Source organism: Pelecanus crispus, chromosome 10, assembly GCF_030463565.1.
Source record: "Pelecanus crispus isolate bPelCri1 chromosome 10, bPelCri1.pri, whole genome shotgun sequence".
NCBI lineage: Eukaryota > Metazoa > Chordata > Aves > Pelecaniformes > Pelecanidae > Pelecanus > Pelecanus crispus.
The window spans coordinates 32,489,821-32,510,468 of record NC_134652.1 but is presented as its reverse complement, the minus strand read 5'-3'; the positions used below and the strand labels follow the sequence as shown (position 1 = coordinate 32,510,468).

General features: G+C 37.7%; 1 protein-coding gene across 3 annotated transcripts in view; it reads right to left on the bottom strand.

Annotated features, from left to right (window-relative positions):
* GRID1 (glutamate ionotropic receptor delta type subunit 1) overlaps positions 1 to 20,648 on the bottom strand; it is a 543,067-nt gene that overhangs the window by 239,381 nt on the left and 283,038 nt on the right. The window lies entirely within an intron of this gene.

Below are 20,648 nucleotides of genomic sequence, written 5' to 3'. Positions count from 1 at the left end.
GGAGCCCTTAATTCTATCTGAAACACATATAACTTGTCTTGAATAAGAAAGTATTTAACCCTCTTGTTTCACATTCATTTCTCACACTCTTATCATCAAATTTCAGCTCATGGGTGAAGCCAAATGGTGTAAGTTAGAGCACATTTATTGTTCTCATAATAAAACCCACTCTTCAGAAAACTTTCCTATAACTCTAATGATTTCTATAAACTAGATTGTAACAGCTGGTGGGCTTTTTTTAAATCCTGGAAGTAACCAACTTCTAATGAAATTCTAAGACACTGCTAAAGTCAGAGGACTGAAAACCAGTCTGACTCAAGTCAGTAGCTTTCCTTGCTGCCCCATCGGGGTGGGCTCTTAGACCACCACCAATCTCGGTGTTGCATGGCCACAGAATATACACGTGAACTTCTTGTTCCTCCCCCTGAAAAACATTGTATGAAACCTGTTACAAGTAACACCTTGTGAGGATACACCTGTTGAAGAACTTAGCTCGTATACAAGTGCAATATATTAGGGTCAACAAGGTATCTAGCAAACATTAGATCCAAAAGAAAAGCACTGGAAGCTACCTTGAGTAGCTTCATACTTCTATCCAAACATGGGAATGCTTGTTAATGTGATTAATTCAGCTTCAGAAAACAGCTGAATTACAGAGAAACGTCAGAAAGGAATAGAAATTAAGCTAGGGATGTGCCAACCACAGCAGACTCTTTACCGCCTTTTCAAGTCAAGCTTAGCTGATAGGATCATGACTCCAGCCAACCCCACCATCAGGAAAGGTGAACTCATGAGGGTTTTGCTGGTGACTCAGGCAAGTCTACAGCAGTTTTAATCACAGTGTCAAATACCTGCTAGACTTGCTTACTGTCTAAAACCCTGAGTCACTGAGGAAAGGAAGGGGTTTATTGTTATGCAGGCGTTTCTGGAAAATGCCAGAAGACTTTAGCACTTGTATAGCTGCTAAATATTGCAGGTGTGCTGAAATAATGACAGTGACAAACAACTATTGTTGACAGGTTAAAGTATTTTATTAAAGTTGTCAAGTTAAATTTGGGTTTTGCTAATTTAAATTCAGTAAACCAGCATTCATTACTATACCTATGCTCACTTTATGGATCTGCGATACAAGAAACACAAAGATTTTTCTTTTAATGATGTTTAGTCCTTCAAAATTGCTGCAGTGCTTGACAAGCAGTAAGAAAGTTCTCTTTTTTTTATAGTTTAGTAACTACTTGTCTTTTTGTGCAAGCATCTAAAGTTATCACTGCACAAAGGAAAGCTGTTCACAAAAGATTAACTGTGCTGATATTGCTCTAGGTTTTTTCCCTTATGTTTTCAGCTGACCTGCTGAACTACTGGTTAGAAATATTGTTGTAGGCCAGTGTAAAGTACTTGATGCACATGGTAAGACTATTTAGACTTGGAAGAGCATTTTGTATCCCCTTACAAATTTTTTCCCCAAGGAAAACAGGCTATTTCCCAGTTTAAAAATGGAAAGGATTCAGACTTTTTCCAGCTTAAGAACAAAGCAAAATTTGAGATGGAAGAGGCTGTCCAAGCTCAAATGTACAAGCACAATCTGTCAGTTTTTCACAGATATAAGTGAATGTGAATTTATTCAGTGTTGGCAATCAGAAAGAACTGCATGACTGTATCTGCCTGAACACTGACATGCCTGTTCCTACATGACACTGGGGAGGAGGAGAAGGCTTGGTGGGAATTCAGAGGTGGAAGTGGGAACTGAAGAGCAGTGTTTTCAGAGGTAACAATTTTAGGTGCCTGCATAATGGGATCTTTCTTCACAAATAATCATTTGTAATCATTACCAAGAGCCCAACCATTTCTTAAAATGTATCAGTACTTAAATACACAAACACATGCACATATGCAGGAGCATCTGTTTATAAATCATAGTCTCAGTTATATTTTATCTGACATTTCACATACGAAGTGAGTTTGATGCCCTCATTCTTTTTCCTCCATTTAGTAGATCACAAATCCATGCAACATAAAAGAAAAACTGAGCTTTGTTCCATGGCAGCTCGAACAGAAATATTTACAGAAACAGTTGTGAATTTCTTTGCACTTCTCATAATTTAGGACAGTTAATCCTTCATTTTCTTCAAGACTAAAAGTAGTCTTATAAAATTCACATAGAATTTAATAAAAATAAAGGATCCTATAAATGCTTTTGTCTGTTAAAATACATATGTTTTCTGTTTCTTGTAGTCTTAACAGTGACTTTTTATTAAAAGGTTCAGATTCTAACATTAGAGAGTTATCCTGAACTATTACTAATAAAATAATTCCTTGTGCCAAATTATTTCATACTTTATAGGAAAAGTATAGAAATCCAAGCTCAGTCACAAACACTTCTGTCTAGAACATCTGACAAATGAAAGAGCAGTTTGCTGCAACTACACAACGTACAGCTATCTCTGCCTTCAGTTTTCCAATTAGTTACTTTTTCTCAGGGTGTAGCCAACATTCACCCATAAAAATCACATAGTACTATTTGAATTATCTAATTGTCCACCTGATTTGTGCATGCCCAACACGCAGAATTTCAGAGACACCTGCACTCCAGAAGGAAAATGACACTGTTCAAAATGCGCTCCGGTGAGCATTTCTCACAAAAGTGATCTGTAAAACCATATAATAATTGGATATGTTTATAATACTCTGGTGTCAACCACAATTATGTGAAATTAGCAGGTTCGAATTGGAACTAACTCACTAGAACTTCATAAGAAAAGTGAACTTCTTATGAACTTTGCGTCTCTTCCGTTACATCTGGCTGGAGAGAGAATCTCTGTGGCTGAGAGCTTTCTTCCTAACTCTGACAGATATACCAGACGTTCAGGTCTGACAACAGAAGAACGAGACAATTTCGGGGATAACTATTACAAGGAGGGAAGGAAAGCCTTGATGCACTGTTAAGGTATGAATTCTGTCACTGTGACTGCAAAACTAATGCTTGCCATAAATAAAGGGCTTTATTGTACTATAAGGAATAATGGAATGTATCATTTCCTGCTGGAGGTTAGGCTGGTCACTGCACTGGTTGACTGGAACATGAACATAAAAGAACAGTACTAAAACGTGGCATTAGCTACCTATATGTAAAGCTTATTGTCATCTACAAAGTAATTCACTTTTATTATATTATCTATAATCTTGTTTATATAAAAGTTCACAGAGTCTACCACAGCATTCAGCTTTCATAAATTTACAGGATCTGATTCTTGGCCTTGACACAAGCAGCTTTAAGCTATTATTTTTGTGCAAAACAGCTGTGTGGTCGGGCACAGCTGGCATTTAAGGATGCCTCATTGTAGAAAGGAATTTCCAGGAGGTAGAGAGCAGTATACTGTATTTTCAACACCAGTTCCTAACCCCAGTTGACAGAAATAGAGGCACCACATGGCTAGGAAACACTTTGCTTTGGGTAGAAAACAGCTGGAAGCAAACTGAAGTACCAAGCTGGAGCTGAAGGCAAGGCTAAAGAAGCACCAAGAAATAATTTCGCACCCTTTCATTCTTATCCATCACCAAGTAAATTCTGGGAGGACTGTAGTTTCATCAACCAAGCTCTATTTTCAAGTGACCTACACCAATCCTTTCACTTGTACATATGTAAGAGGAAAAAGTAAATAAGTGTGACAAACAATGAGATCAGGCAGGAAACTCTAAGCTTTTGAGCTTTCTCATTTGCTGATCTACACTTCACACTTCCCCCCCACACACACACATACACCCCACCCCATGTTAGTTTTATTTGAGTATTATTTTGGCAATATATTTAAAGTAGCGAGAAGAGTGTCAAGGAGACTTGGATAGTTTCATTATTTTAGTATTTGTACACTTGTAAAAAATATATTCACCTTTTCCAACATTTCAGGAACAATATCAATGCACTTTTCCTTATACTTAAGCTCCAAGAGAAGACAAAAATGACTATTTCTTACCTTTAATACAAAGATACTCTGCTTTATTGTAGGTTTGTCTCTCTTGACTGCAAATTTGACAGAATACTTCCCACTTATTATTTCATTTCTTAAGGCCGAACAAAATACACATTCTAGGATTCACTGGTTTGGAAGATAACCTATAAGCACTCTGAAACAGATTTCCTAAACCACTTCAGTTTCATGGGTCACATTCATTTTATTTCACAGTGGCTATTGTCCCTCATTTTTGCAGCTGCAAATTGTTTGCATAAGAAATAAGGGATAAGACGACTGCTGTAAGAAAGCAAGAGACACACATCCTGATGATTAGACTCCCGCTGCATTGTAAGCTCTCTGAATGAATGATTTTGAATACCATCTTTGCATCCTTGCTACAGATAATAACCTACTTGAAGGATCTGAATATACTCTAGTATTTTAGAAAACTGGAAGTGGACATACTTCAGAAGTAACTCTTATTCTTAAGTTAATAAATAAGAAAATTCTCTTCCTTCAAACAATAGAGGGAAGATTACTATTTATACTTCCAAAAGGGAATTATTTTGTCCAAATCATCTAGAAGAATTAGACTTTGAGCAAGCACTGAGGTTTTCAACCTAAAATACTCACAACATGATTTTAACTGTTCAAATAGAGTGATTAGACCAAAAAGTACAATAACAAAGTCTGTTACAATAGATATGACTACATTAATATTTGAATGTAAATGCTTATTGGATCCCAGTGAAAACATGAAATTATATTAGTAAGGTGTATTTTCTACTTTTCTAATTTTTTTTTCCTCTCTTCTCTCTCCATCTACCACATTTCCTCGCGTGTCTCTGCCTGCCATATTCCCACAATCACTGCTAAGATAATCACTATGAGCCGGTAATTTTTCTACAAACATTAGAACTCATTATTTTAAAACAATGCCTGTGATTTTGTCACCTCATTCCTAATGAAGTTTCACTTCAAAAACTTTCTGCTAAAAAAATCTCTGCCTTCTTGCATGCTTTTAGATACAACAGAGCTCAAAGTAACACCTCCACAATTATACCCCCTTTTTTTTAAAAAAAAAAAAAAAAAATGAAGTCAGTAACTAGGCAACAGTTATTATAGCAAGTACATATAATAGCAAGTACAATAAATCCCTGAATGAAATTGGATTTTTTTTATTATTCAGCTTATATAAGATAATAACCTGTACCAGATGAGAAGTTCTGCCAAGCTCCATAACCTGTCTCTGATAAACAGTGTAAAACAGGAGCAATCATGCAGTGATACTTCCCTCTAACATTCTCCCAACAATTCACAGTTTGCAGCGCAGGAATTCCTCAGGCAGGTGTGGGTTTTATGTATTTCTACGCATTACACAGGTGTATTTCTGGTTTATAACCCTCAATGGCTTTCTACTTCATAAAACAGCACCATTTCCCTTTAAGCCCATGTAAACTATGAGCATCCAGATCAGTTCACCTTCAGCATTATAACCTGGGAATTTTCAGGATCCCATTGGACTCTCCCTTTTCCCTTTTTTACACACCCTCCCCACCTGGATAGTTCCACTAGCATCAATAAAACACAAAGCAATGTGCCAGCACCTGCGCTGCCTGACCAGCCAGGCACTATATAATGCCATTCAGACCTAAAAGCTGCATAGCCTCTACTCAAAGAGACAAAAGAGAGAAAAGGAAGAAAACAGATTTCTGGAAAGAATGAAGCAGGCTATCAGAAATATAATCTTTGAAAAATACAGGGAACATTGTTTTGCCATTCAAATCCAGATCACAGGCTGGCATTTGACCACCTTTCCGCAGAAACTGAAAATCTTACCGCATGTGTTTCGATACAAGCATCAGGATTAATCAGTTGCAAAGGTCTACTCAGAACCCCTTATGATATCAAAGGCTGAAGCCTGTAAAATGGCTGCAGAATTTTTTTATTGGGCAGTTATACTGCCTACATCGATTTTGTTATCAGGCTTTTAAATACGAAAAGGACTTTGAATAGAGACAAATCATAGGCATTCGTGATTTTCACTCCTGAACAGATGGAAAGGGGGCAGAACACACCATAAAGCCAGATGTCTTGCATGCACAAACAGATGTTTTCAGATTTGACCTATCATAGAAGGCAGACATCACTATTAAAAATATTAAAAAGTTACTCTGCACAGCTGATGCTTCATACCTGAAACAGGTGATCCAGTCTGAAGGTAACTGGAGCTTCCCAGGAAGGCCAGAAGCACAAAAGCCTCTTAAAGGCTACAATAGCCCTTTCACGTTTAGCATGAAAGGTCAACTACAGGTCTCTCCTGCTGGATTTTAACACAGCATTCAAAAGCACAAGGGATATCACCTCAGGAAATTCATTACTGTTGGAAAAAATGGACATATGCTATAATTGATGTAAAAAGGGAATTCACTGAAAAACTAGCATTTCCTTTCAAATCATCCATTTAATTCTTCCAAGTGCAATAATTGCCAACTGTTTGCCCAATGGTAAACCACTCAAATGAGCTGTAATAACTTCTCATCTCGCTACTGCTGTTAATACATTAAAATACTTTTAAAGACACTATGCAGTGTTATTGCTCTATCTTCTTATGAGACAAAAATAGACGTATTGACAAAAACTACGCTTTTGCTGACATATATCCTAAGTTTAAACAAAAGATTTCTTTCACCTAAATTAATTTTAATTATTGCATTAAATTACTGAGCCTAATATTTGTCATGGCTGAGAACAAGCAATTCTAAACATCCATCCACCAGTACTTCAGGAAAATACATCTTTCTTGTTTTGGAGGGCTGAGATGCACCTTCCTGAAGCCATATTATTTCACATGAACATCTGAATTAATAATATCCGTTTAGGATGTTGGGACTGTAAGCCTGTCTGCTTTAACACAAGTGCTACTGTTACTGTTAAGAAGCTGTTACTATATTGTAAGTTTTGTTATCGTACTTTGACACATGAAGCATGTCCTTCATAAATAAGACTGGTAACCCTAAACTACAGATAAGCAAATGCAAATAAGCACATCCTGAAACAAAACAAATGTGCAAAGGGAATGCCTTAAATAGAGAGACAAAAGGTATCTCTTCTCATTCAGAGAAAAACAGAAGTCACTCAAGAATTTGATAGAGATTCATTCTGTATGTGTGTCCAGCAAAGAGAAGGTAGAAGCACGTCCCTTTGGTTTTAATGGATTGCAGAGCGAGTCTCCCTCTTGTTTAAATCAGCTTTAAATATTGCACATTCCGATCTCTAGAGAGACTGCAATAAAATTACTGCAGATAAATAAATTAAATTCCCCCTTAAGGAAAGGCTACTGGCAGGAAGACCTTGTTCTTTAATATGTGTAACAATAATTATTTATTCAACACCTTCCAGCTAAGGATATCAATGTACTTTATAAACACCTGTACAGTATAATAAAGTATACACTATAAATACACATTACAGGAGCTAGCTGCTGTTATACCTACTTAACTACATGTCAGCAAATAATAATTCGACTCTCTGTTGAAGAAACTTTCTCCCATTGGAGCATTTCTGTAGGTTCAAATAAAAGTCAGGTGCCCTGGGCATACAAGTAACAGAAAGGCTGTCAGAGCTGCCAGCTCTCATGTTGTTGTCATGATCTAGGGATAGAGTCCTCTTCACTGAGGAAACAGAAATTCTCTTTAAGGTTACTATTTCTCAACCAGTCTCAAATATTGGACAATCAAGTCCTTACTGATGTTAATTTTGTACTGTCTCCAATATTCTACACTGAGAAATCTAGACGTCACTTTGGCAGATGCCACAGTTTCACTCCATTGCCCATTTTTCAGAGCATTCAGTACAAGGTGGTACAGGGGCACTGAATCCACACCTTGTCTTGAGCCTTACCACCATTAGCACAGCGCGCTCTGACAGAGTCAGCACTAGGCTGCAATTATCAGCAAGGCTCTGTGTCACCACACCGCATGCACCATATGGACACCAGCGCACATGGAGCCTGAGCATAGGACTGAGCTGCACAGAGCTCACCTGCCCTGGCAAGCCCATCCCGAATGACTTGGCCAATATTGGTCACCTGCTGGCAAGCTAAAGACAACAGTATACATATTTTTAGCTCAGAACACAGGAAGGAGGGCCTTCTGGCCAATTTTTATTTTACTTAAATGATGTGCATCAGGCTGTAATGAGGATGGTGGTACCTGAAGTTTAATTTCCTTGGCTAGCTCTTTGACTCACAAAGTGCATTTTCATATAGACACTGAATTCAGAAAATTAGAAAAATGATATACCCTTCTTTTATTTCCTACTTTTTTTTTAAAGCCCTTTTTTGCAATACAGACTCCATAAAACTCTGCACAAGAATGCAAAAGGATACAGAAATCAATTATAGACTCCTCTGTTCTCCAGGGCTTTCTGTTAAAAGCAAGATGAGAAGGATCCCTACTGAGATAACAAATCCCTTGGCAGGAGCGAGCTGAAAAGAAAAACTAAGTTCATGTCACATGCAATGACCGTCAGCTAGTCCCTCTTGTAGGAATACACCAGTAACAAAAAACCAGAAAAAACCAAATCAATTGCCAATTATTCATTTGCATTATGACAACTACTTTTAGTACAATGGCAAATACAAATACTCCATTCTCTAACAACACGACTCTGATCCCTGAGAAAAAAAGAAAAAAAACCACCAAACACACACAAAACCAACATGCTAGAGAATAAAAACATGAATCTGCTTATACGTTGTCATCAGCTAAAACCTCTTCAGGCATCCCTCTGTTAGCTCCATGCTTTTGGAAAATAACGAGTAATGATTACTGAAAAGACAACTGGTAACACTGAGGCGGTACACTGTACCAAGATTAGTGCCAAAGGATTCTCCACTCATCATATTGTAAACAAAAGTAACACATTTTAACAGACTGAAAAATGAGATGGTTTAGGCCCTAGTCCTACAAATATTCAAGTGTGTATTTAGTTTCATGTGAGGAAACTCAATGCCAAGTCTCCTCCCACATACAAAATCTCTCAACATATGAATAAGTGTTCACATAGCTACTACACACTGTGATTTATTCCTATGATGATAATCAAGATAAACACTTCAAATGCAAAGAATGCACCTCCACCTTCCCGGATGTGAAGCGCTTCTTCCTTAAAACAGCAATAAAAACCAAGCAAAAAGCTTCACACCTTTTTAACCAATCCTCCTGTGCAACCCTTCTCTCCAAAATACAACCCTGATATTTTACCGGCTTGCGCCCATGCCTATGTGGCCTTTGCGAAGGCACCATAAACTTGCTCTTGAGAAGCATGCCTATGGTCTGTTTCATATGTGCCCAGACACAAAAGCAATTACCCAGGTTTCACCGAAGCACTCCATTTGAAAATTAACAACCATCTGTAACAATAACTTTTCTTCTTCTCTTTACTGTATTTCTATGGAGCAACAGCAAAGAGAAATATTTATAGGCTTAGGAAAATAGCATCTCCTCATTATAAACTCAGCTATAGAAAAGGATAATGGGAAAATGGGAGCATAATGCTACATAGACTTTTCTGACTCCATTAGTGTGTTCCACACAAATTTAATTAAAATACCTTTATTTGAATAAAAGCAGTCAAGTACAGTAAGAGAGTCCTTTGTTTACTAGTCAAAACCATCCCCAGTTTGGCAGCAGAGTAAATCTCAAAAAAATTCCAGTCACAACTAACTAGAAAGTTATTTTGCAATCTACACTCAAAGATACCTAAGTGCTTGGACAAGGGCAACAAAACTTCACATTCAAAACCAAGAATTATTCAGGGTTCTCAGTTTACTTCCGTGACACTAGAGGGTTTTATTTGCATACTTATAAAATTGGGGGTCATTATAGTTTCCTTTACATATATTTATGAGTAAATGAAACGAGGACTATATGCCTCAGTAAATTTAAATTGAGGTTTGCTTGTGGGACTCTGACAAAGTCTGACAAGCTTTTAGCTACTGATTACAGCCATTAATATGAAGGGCAGTTAGGAAGTCCAATATACCCTAAGGCTAAAATTTGAATGAAGAGGTCTATTTCCACCCCCACGCCTACCCTGCCACCCCCACCCCGAATAACTTGATTCCTTAGCGAACATCTTTTAATTTACTGGAAAGAAATGAAGCAATTCTGAATGTCACCAGGAAAAAATTTGTCATTAGAAAAGGCTGTGAAGAACATTTCTGGCTGAGCAGCACCATGCAGGTATTGGTCTCTTTGGTGGGTACCAGCAAATCTGCACACCTTAACACAGTGCACAGAAGCAGACACTGTGCTAATTTCAGTTACTTTAGATAAAGCAATGGCTTGGAAGAGGACAAGTTGTCGTGCCAGAAAGGATAGGATAATACGTTACTGCTGGGCATCCAAAAATCCATCAGTCAGGTAAGGACAAGACTTTAATGTAATTACTGACTTCTTATTTTTCTATTCTTGTGGAATAGCTGGAGAGGGGAAAACAGAACCCTCTCCTGAAGGAAAGATTACGTTACAACAATTCAGTGAAAGGAAAATATAAAAGATTAAAAATATAACTAGTAAATTCACATTACTTTAATGTATTTCAATCCCCAAGGGAAAAAAAACCTAAATCTGCTGAGTTCATGAGAACACTTTAACCATGCGATGTTTTAGTATAAAGGCATGGAAAGTCTAATAGAACTCTAGACGAACCAGCTACAGGTTCTCAGATTAACATACAGAGTTTTTATTTTTATCTTTACCTTTTATTCTGCTCCAGGTAGAATCAATCCCAGGTTTTTATTGCTGGGACACAACACATCAAGATCCTCTGCCTGTTTATAGCTTTAAGATAGCTTCCATGTACTGCAATTAATCATTAAAATGACCAGATAAAGACTAACATTCCTCATTCTACTAGTTCATTCACACACTGAGTATAGCAAATGCCTCTTTTAGTTGTCTTAAGATTTGAGTTTAATCATCATGATAATCATAGTGCTTTGATGCTACATATGTTCAACCACTTCTGTGTCTGAAATATATTTGGTTAACATAATTAATAATGGGGGGAGGAGGGAGGCAGGGGTGGGAAAAGACTTCTTGTCAGGAGAACGTGACCCACATCTCTGAAAGACCACTTAAGAATGCCAGCTGGAAATCTCTGGAAGGCAACATAACACTGAGTGATTTTCTTCAGCTTGGATATCTTTGTTATTTTATCATCTCAATCTCCTCATTTTAGCAAAAATGAGGTTCATTCCAGTTCAGGTATTTCTTCAAATCTCTTCATTCACTCATATAATCATTCCTCTCACTATCATGAGGTTGCTTTTGGTCACTGAGTACACTAACGGGTTTCATCCACACCTTCTTCCTTCTCACCCTTACTATTTATTTAGGTACATCTCCTGATATAACTACAATGACTTCTGCAGCAGCGCACACAATATAGCTGTAAACTTCAGGGAATGAGACAGCCATGTAAACTGCTGGAAACACCCTTATTTCAAAACCTTCTGGCAAGAGGTTGCAGACACAGTTTCACACTTCATTTCTTTTGACATGTCCCCAGAACAACTGCTGTGCATATCTAGTGACAGTATTTGAAACCTGACATCCCAGCCACCTCCGAGGCTCTGTTACACTATCTACTGTTTGCATGAAAAAGAATCTTTTTTTCTCCTGGCAACAAGTATTCAGTGTTTGTATGAACACAACTCTCTTGCTCAAAAGAGTGGAATGAATGACCAGCAAAATGCGCTTTAACGCCAGAAAAAGAGAGAGCTGGAAGTTAGGCTCTTGAGAGTTAGGAAGTCACTGATTAAATTCTTTATACAACAGGATCTAGTTTTTTCTCATTTTTTATGTAGGAAGAGTCTAATACTAAAAATATCAGCTTTTGCAGTTTCTGGCTATGTTGTAATAGTATCCTGATTTATGCTTTCTTTCACCCCTTATTACTAAGTCTTCCAAGTTTAAAAAAAAAAAATTAAAAAATTACATTTTCCTGTTCTTTCTGCTCATGTATCTCTGATTTGGTTACTCACATTCCCCTCCCTGGTAACTCCCACATCCTCCTTTATTTCATACAAGTACAATGGGATCATATATACATATATGAATTTATATAATCTTAATTTTTCTATTTTATATTTCACTGATTGAAACATACAATTTAAATTTACTTTTTAAGAGTGGAATAAGTCCCTCCTCTCTTATAGAGCAGTCATTCATTTACATCTGAAGTGATCAATGATCAATTTATTGATGCTACAACACCAAGAGGTTTACCTATGTGTATATAAGTACTTTTTTGCAGCCCCAATTAGGAAAAGTCCTACCAAAAACATGAGTAACTGTTTAAATCTCTGTGGTATGTGAGGCAGGGAGGGGTAACAGGACTCCATTGCTACAGCAGTAAAAAACAAGCAATAAAAATATTTCCCTTGAGCAAACGTGGTACAATTTAAGTGCAGAAGCCAAAGAAGGAATACTAGAATGAATATACACTAGTTAATTGAGGATAAACATACCAGGAAAAAAAAAAGACTTCTTGAACTTTGCAGTATGCTGATGACAATTTGAAGAGACAGCAAGTAAAATATCTACTTCGAAAAGAAGAGAATGAATCATCTGAAATTTGCAGTGGATTTAGTGACGTGCATAGTCCCATGGGCTAAAGAGATGTGAAGAAAGATAGCAAGGTTGACTGTGAAAATGAAAGAACTGGACAATGAAGAGTGCCATGGGAATATTGAGGCAAATTCTTTTAGCAACTACTAAAGAACAGAAAGGAAAAAAACAACACAAACTGAAGTGTATCCTCACACCTGTTACTTCATTTACATTTTTGACTTGGTTCTGAAGAAAAAAACAAAACTAAAAAAAAACCCCACCCCACAACAAAAAAAAACACCCAATTGAGAACAGTCCAAATGAACAGCCAAAACATCACAGCATCTCTTTCAAGTATCTCTTTCAAGTTTAGATTCTGAAAAGTGAAGAGGATCTTTCCATTAGCAAAGGAAAAAAAAAAAAAAAGAAAAAAAAGACACAACAAACCCCAAACAATCCAGTAACAGTCATTACATGAGGCAGAGAGGCAGATAACTCCTCCATGATAATGTCTGTTCTGTATTCAAACAATTGGATTCCTTCTCTCAGAGGCAAAAAAGTAATTATAATAATATTGCTTTAAACTCTTATGCAGAAATCAAGCATCAGCTACACTGCGTAGGATTTCAGACAATGTGCAGTCACCCAGGACAAGCACTCATCAACGTGGATGATCTTATTCCTAAAACCTGTTAAAATTACACCATCCAAAAACTCTGCCCTCTGTGCTGCCTCCTCCCTGTTTCCGCATAGATGCCAGCTCCTCCTCTTCCTCCTCCTCTCCGCCAACCCGCACGAGGCCAGGGGTCCCCTTCTCGCTGTGCCTAGCCCTGCTGTACCTGTGAATCGTGTATTGGCTCCCAAAGAGGGGACACTAAACAGAGTGCAACTCTCATCCTCTGTGAATGCCACTGCTTTCTTATGCTCAGATATCCTGTTTTCCTAGTCTTCCAAAAGAACAGCTGGGAAAAGAAAAGATGTTGCTATGGAGGAGGCTTCCAGTAAATCATAATTTTAAAATACATAAATTAAATGTAAATAGTTATTTCTAAATCGTGTTTGAAAACTTCAAGTTGAAAAGGATTTCAGTGCTTACTCTTTTGGCCAAACTTTACTGCATTATATTAATGGAGAGGCAGACTGGTGCACTCCTGAGGAGTTCATTCCTTCAGCAGAAGCGTACATAGGAAATACCAAGCAGGCTCAGAGATGTGGCACCACTTCGGTCAATGGCATAAGCAAAGCAGCTACTTCAACACTGCTATGCGGTTCCAGTGTGCACTCTTCAAAGGAAATGTTAAAAACCCAGGACAGACCTACAGAAATTCTTGAGGCTGGGAATCGAGCTTTATAGTGAGAGGCTGAAGAGCTTCAATATAATTTGTCTATATGTCGTGGTTTAGCCCCAGGCAGCAGCTCAGCACCACGCAGCCGCTCGCTCACTGCCCCTACCCCGATGGGATGGGGGAGAGAATCAGAAGAATAAGAGTGAGAAACACTCCGGGGGTGAGATAAGAACAGTTTAAGAATTGAAATAAAGGAAAATAGTAATGATAATAATCACAATATAATAATGATGATAATAATAATATACAAAGCAAGTGATGCACAATGCAATTGCTCACCACCCGCTGACCGATACCCAGACAGTCCCCAAGCAGCGATCGCTGCTCCCCAGCCAACCCCCCCCAGTTTCTATACTGAGCATGATGCCATGTGGTATGGAATAGCCCTTTGGGCAGTTTGGATCAACTATTCTGGCTGTGCCCCCTCCCAGCTTCTTGTGCACCTGGCAGAGCATGGGGAGCTGAAAAGTCCTTGACTGGCATAAGCAGTACTTAGCAACAACTAAAACATCCGTGTGTTATCAACATTCTTCTCCTACTAAATCCAAACCACAGCACTGTGCCTGCTACTAGGAAGAAAATTAACTCTATCCCAGCTGAAACCAGGACACTATAGAATAGAAGGTTAACTCTAATGAAAATTGAAACAAAGATAAAACTTCTGATAGACAACTCTTTCAGTGAGCAGAAAAACAGCAGAACGTCTGCTAGCCAGAATCTAAACCAAAACAATCAGAAAACAAAACACATTTCTTAAACTAGTGAAAACAACTGAACTTATGAGGATGATTTCCCTTGGGATGTGGTGGTTCAGATTAAGCGTTTACAAGTCCCCATGAGAGAGTTTTCTAAAAGATACGCAATACCTGAAAGAACTCATAAGCTTAATTTGAAAATAAAAATGTGATATTCTATGACTTGAGCTACATAATGAGTGAAAATATTCTGGCCTTAAATCTTTGACTCTTTGAATTTAATGAACACTTGTGTAGCTTTGAAAAAACATTTGCAAAGGTAACAAAGCAACAACATAAACCTGAAAATAAACCTGAGCAGAAAACCAAGTACCTTCTCAGCACAGCTGCATCATTGTGAGGAGGTGACTGCGTGAGAATGGGGAAGCACGCACAACGTTTCATGGAAATTTCCATCTCATCTGCATGAGGGGTTCATACAGCTTGACCACAGAAGTCAAAAAAAAAGGAAAGATATATGCTGAATAACCCCAAACTGAGAAGAAAGCAAATGGAACTATCAGTTGCCTCTGTAGCACATTCTGTAAGATTAGACGATACCATGACTCCAGAAAGGATCTATCCCAAGGAAAGAAAAATAAGGTGTACAGACTTATTGTCTTAATTCTTCCCTCGCTCCAAAATCTGCCTTTTCTAATATTTAAAATATTTTTTTAAAATAGCCAGTAGAAAAACTCAGATACTCTGAAAACTCCAAGTTAAAAACGTTTAAAAGAAATATCTACATAGGTATTCAGACACTACCCCACAAAAACTGTATTATACGGTTTGAATTACATAAATCATACCAAAATACGTTTATATAATCATCAAAATTTGCATTTTACACATATTATGATGAAGTTTACAGAATAGCTGTTTAAAAACTTTTCCTTGTTTCCAATTTTATAATTCGCCACTGCAAATGAATTTTTGTGATGTTTATCTGACACTATCTTTGATGTTTCATATCTTAGCTTCTTTTCTTCCTTTTTTATTTTTTTATCCAACCTATCCCTTATTCCCATTGCAATAAATAGTCACTTTGATTTACAATTCCCTTCAGCCAGCTGAACAGGATTTTATATATATATATATATAAAGAAGTCAAAAATAAAAAACAAAATGAAAGTTCATATTTTGTAGATTTTTTTGCAAGACAAGGGTTTGAACTTTTTTCTATTTATAATTGTGTTTACAATTTTATTGTGACACTGTCAGCAGAAAGATAAAAATAAGCTGCAAATATAGCCTTTAAAAATATAAGCAGCCATTTGTTGCAGTTTTCTACATAAATAATAGGACTGGAGAGTTAAAAGGACAAGTTATACTATGGTGATTTAAAAAATAAGGATGAACATCATTCTGTCTTTAGATAGATGCTACTTCTTTCTCCTTCTTAAAGACTTTCCAAAGGTCTGTATACATACTCAGATGTCTGATGTCTCAGACTCATCAGATGTCCGGCACCTATTTCTGTTGCATCCTGCACTTCAACTAATTTGAATGTCTATTATTAGTACTCTAATTAATAGATTTCATATAATCTGATTACTGTTACAAACAAAATGGTCGAGCTCCCCTTAAAGTTGCCCAATTTCTTTTTAGCCTCTACCAAAAGCAGCTGAAAGTCATATTAGACTGAAAATGAAAATTGCCATATCCTGCAGGTTCATTAAATTTATCTGATACAATTTTTTGGGATTACACTACATGGAAAGTGATAACTGTACTTTTGCTTTCAATGTGCACATGTAACTAATGGAGACTTAATAAAATTAGAACTTATCATTCTTCATGGCAGCAGTTATAAAATCTTTAGCATCACTTCTGTCTTTTGTGCAATTCTCTGGACTCGACGCTGTCCCCATCTACTCACCTCTACAGCAGATCACCCTCACTTTCACACCATGCTCACCTCTCATTCACTCCTCCCATGTAATCATTAATGGTCTATCACCTTCTCCCCTCCCCCCTAAAAAGGCTCTGCTCACTCGCCACTTTAAAGTGTCTCTACAACAGTGTGGTCCTCTTAGGGATTCAGTAAAACAGCAGGCAGAGCTCTCCCAAGCACTGCAAGTGAGCCAGGGTGGCCACTGCCCTGTAAGGGACTTGGCTGGAGTGGGACCAAGAGTCCCAAAAGCCCTTCCCAATTCACATGGTCTCACTCTTGCAGACCGGCTTATCCCAAAAGCTCCCTTGCTACAGGTGACACCGTAACATACATTTTGTTAACAGTTATGCCAGGATCTTTTCCTGCATCTCCAAAGATACCTCTCTGTAGTCCCCGTCAACTTCACATGAGCGTCACACTTTTCCCACAGGTCCCAGAGCTGCTGCAGCAGGGGATGGCAGGATAGAGGAGAGGGCAAGAGAGATACAAGAGAGGGGAAGGAGAGGAACCAGGGCTGGGTGGGGTGTTTTGGAGAACCACTACCTTGTAGGGCAGGACCTGATTGTAATTCAGAAAGTGAATGGTCAGCTCCTGAAGATCCATTGTGCCACTTCAGCAATATCAAACTCATGAAAAGGGTAAGAACTCACTAGGATCAGTCCAGAATTATTCCCTACAAGAAGGAATTCATTCTAAAGCATTTTTTTTCTTTTGGTTTAACAGTATATTTTCTTTTTATATACTGCCTCAGTTAGGAAGCTGACTTCCCATAGCACACTTCCAAATTCCCCCATCGCACTTGAGTGCCATGGTACCCCCTACCTCTCACTTGGACTCTAAGGCTCACTGTGTGCAAGTTCTTAGCACAATATTCCCCTCCCCTTTCCCTCCATTTGCCTGAGAGAGACTAATATCAGAAAAGACAGCTTGGTCTACCATTTCCAGACGGAGAAAGAAATGGGCAAAACCAGTCCATCTGGGTAGAGGTGGGATGTTTAGTTTATATAGAGAGAAATGCCAGCTCTCCATACAGGAGCAGATTAATTTTTTTTCCATGGTTTCCTGCTGCCTTGATCCTGAATAATCTGTAGCCAACTGTGTTCATCAGTCTGTGCTCGTCAGGCTGACATGCCCTTCTCTGCAGGTGGTCATTCCAGCAAACATTATCCAACTATTTTGGAAAGGCAATAATATTAAGAAAGCACTGGCAAGGAGTCTTTTAGTACTAGCAGATTTTGATCATGATAATGCTTATTAAATCTGATACACTGGATGAATACACACATTTTTATTACTCATCTAAAGAACAGTATTATCATGCATATAAATATTCAGGTTCTGATATTAAACTTTACCAAGTGCTTGGGCTATAGTGGAAGAGATAAAAATAATTCTAGGCAAAAACTTTCAAGGTACTGGGTTACTCAAATTAACAGACCCATGATTTAAATTATAAGAACACTAGGTCTGTTCATCACATACAGGTAGGGTACAGGTAGAGTTGAATATTTTGGCCACCATCTGGCAATGCAAAAATATAAACTGTATTAAAATGTGATTTATATCATTGACAGTGATTATTTTTAATCAGTTTTAATAACTGTTGTATTAGAAAGTTAAATTCCATATCTTTATTACCAATGTAAGTGGGTATGTGATCATTACATTCATAAAAAAACACCATAGCTCCTGAAGGACATGAGCCAGAAAACAAGAGGGAAGACATCCAGACTCCATTAGACATTAAAAAATGCCTAAATGACACAAACTAATGATATCTGTAACTGATTTTAGATATGTATTTCCCAACTATTACTGGAAGAAAAATTAATCTTTTCAACAATTTAACATTTAGTTTTATCTAAAAACAATTCTTAATATGCAAGGCACATTTGAATAAATATCTTGTCGATGCTCTTCATGTTTTTTTGTTATCAAATCATCCTCTGTTTACTTTGTTGGGGGATAACAGCACACGGAGGCCTAACTTGCATGTTATCTACCCAGCGATAGGTACTGTCAGCACTTCATGAGAGAATATTCCTCTTCTGAGGAATTACAAGTCCAAACAGAAAAGGCAGTTGAGAAAGAAAAAAAAAAAAAAAGAATAAAATTATTTCTTCACAGTCACATTAGAAACCATAGGAGATCTTAACATCCTTCCACTACTTCAGGTCTCTGTCCCACCTGTGGCTTCTGGCAAGTCTTACAGGATCATATTCACTGGCATATTTAGGGGTCTGCTGTTGCAAAGAGATGCCTCGTGACAATTTGAGAACTTTCTAGTCTACTCCCCAATAAAACTGTTAAGCAAGTAGACACTTTTCATGCTTTTCTAAAAGAAAATAATAATCTATTCTGGATGTCTGTGCTCTCATTCCCCATCTAAATCATTAAGAGCATTTTTTCACATGGGTATTGCAAGGACAAAACACTTTAAAGTGGGTAAATTATCCAGATTCTACATGAACAGAAGCAATACTCTCTTACTTTAAACAAATCATTAAGAAACGCATCCAAAGGCTCAGGAACTCCTTGCATTCTATCTTCATTAAGATCCAAACATCTGAGACCTACTTAATCCAAACAGTGGATAGCTTTGGCATGTTTGCTTGTCTCTCCTGCTCTCTTCCGCCGCCCAGGCAAGAAGGGATATTTGTAAGTGCAAACAGGTTCACAGGAAGCTGCTGTTTGGTGGGCAAGGCTTAAGAAAAAGCAGCAGCTGGCAAGCAGATTCACGCATGGAAGCACGTAAGGAATAAACAAAAGTTTTTACAAAGTTGTTCGGCTCTTCATTTAGGAGAGAGGAAGGGTCATTAGCGGACACAACTTAAACGTTTTGGTTTTATTTTCCCAGGTTACTGGATGGAGACTTGAGATGATGCTTATTAGGTCAGGCCTAGAAATACCAGACCTATCTGGTACCATTAAAGATGTGAAAGAGGCATTACATGGATATTCACTTCTAGGTATCAAAAGGAGTACTCAGTCTGTCTATGTGAGTAGCTCTGGCAGGGGGACAGATATTGACCCTCTTTGGGCTTCAGAAGAGAGGAGGCACAAAAGAGCAAAAATCTCAACATGTTTTAGGGGATATGCTCTTCCTTTTGTACAATGATGCATTTTACAAAGTGTTTCAGCTGTACCTATGCTATTCTTAGGCTGAGGCAATGTGCTGTGCTGTACTTGGAGATGTTTAAAATTGAGTATGGAAGTATTTTCCCTTCCAGAAAGTTCCTTATTTCAGATCTAATCTGGAAGATCCTCAAATGTTACCATAAGCTACTGTACAGCACTGTATGGGCTGCTACAAAGAAAGTAAACTCCATCCCAGCCAGACTCATACAGCAGCACAAGTTGCCCACTGCGTTTCCCTTCTGGCATTGCCCGTTGCCATTTCACTCCCTGGCCTGTCTCAGAACAGCCCCAGAATTTTACCCAGGAATGGGTTTGCAACCCCACAGAACTAAGAGACAATCAAAATAGCACCATCAACTCAATTTTAAAACCAGATACCAGATAGATTGCAGTTATTAAATTAATATTAAACAATATCAAAATCTTTAATATCCAGGGACTAGATAGATTAAAACCATTTGCACTCTGTGACAAAAATCTATTCCCTTACATTGTTTACTGCCAGCATGAAGGAATTTAGTATCTATGGTGAGTGACTTATTAAACATATTACCAGTGATTCTTTTTAAAAATCAATTCTTGCTGATAATTTAAAAAAAAAACACTAATTAAAAAGCTATACTGACAAAATAAAGCTAGTCTAATAGGATCCTGGAAGAATCAATCACTATAATAATCTGCTGCCATAAACTCCATGGGAAGATTACAAATGTGATGCTTCAAAGGAGGGGAAAATTCTTTTAAAATATAATTTGAACTTTACTTCTGAAATATCATGACCATCATGATCCATCACCCACAATCACTGCCCAGACTTACAATAAATCAAAGCTATGATTCAATGGTTATAATCAATCATGTGAGAGCAAATGGTGGGAATGGTACTGCCATGTCTAGTACATGCTTTTCAGATTACGCATGACAGAGAGTGTTAGTAAACGGCAAACAAAAAGCTGAGAGTGAAT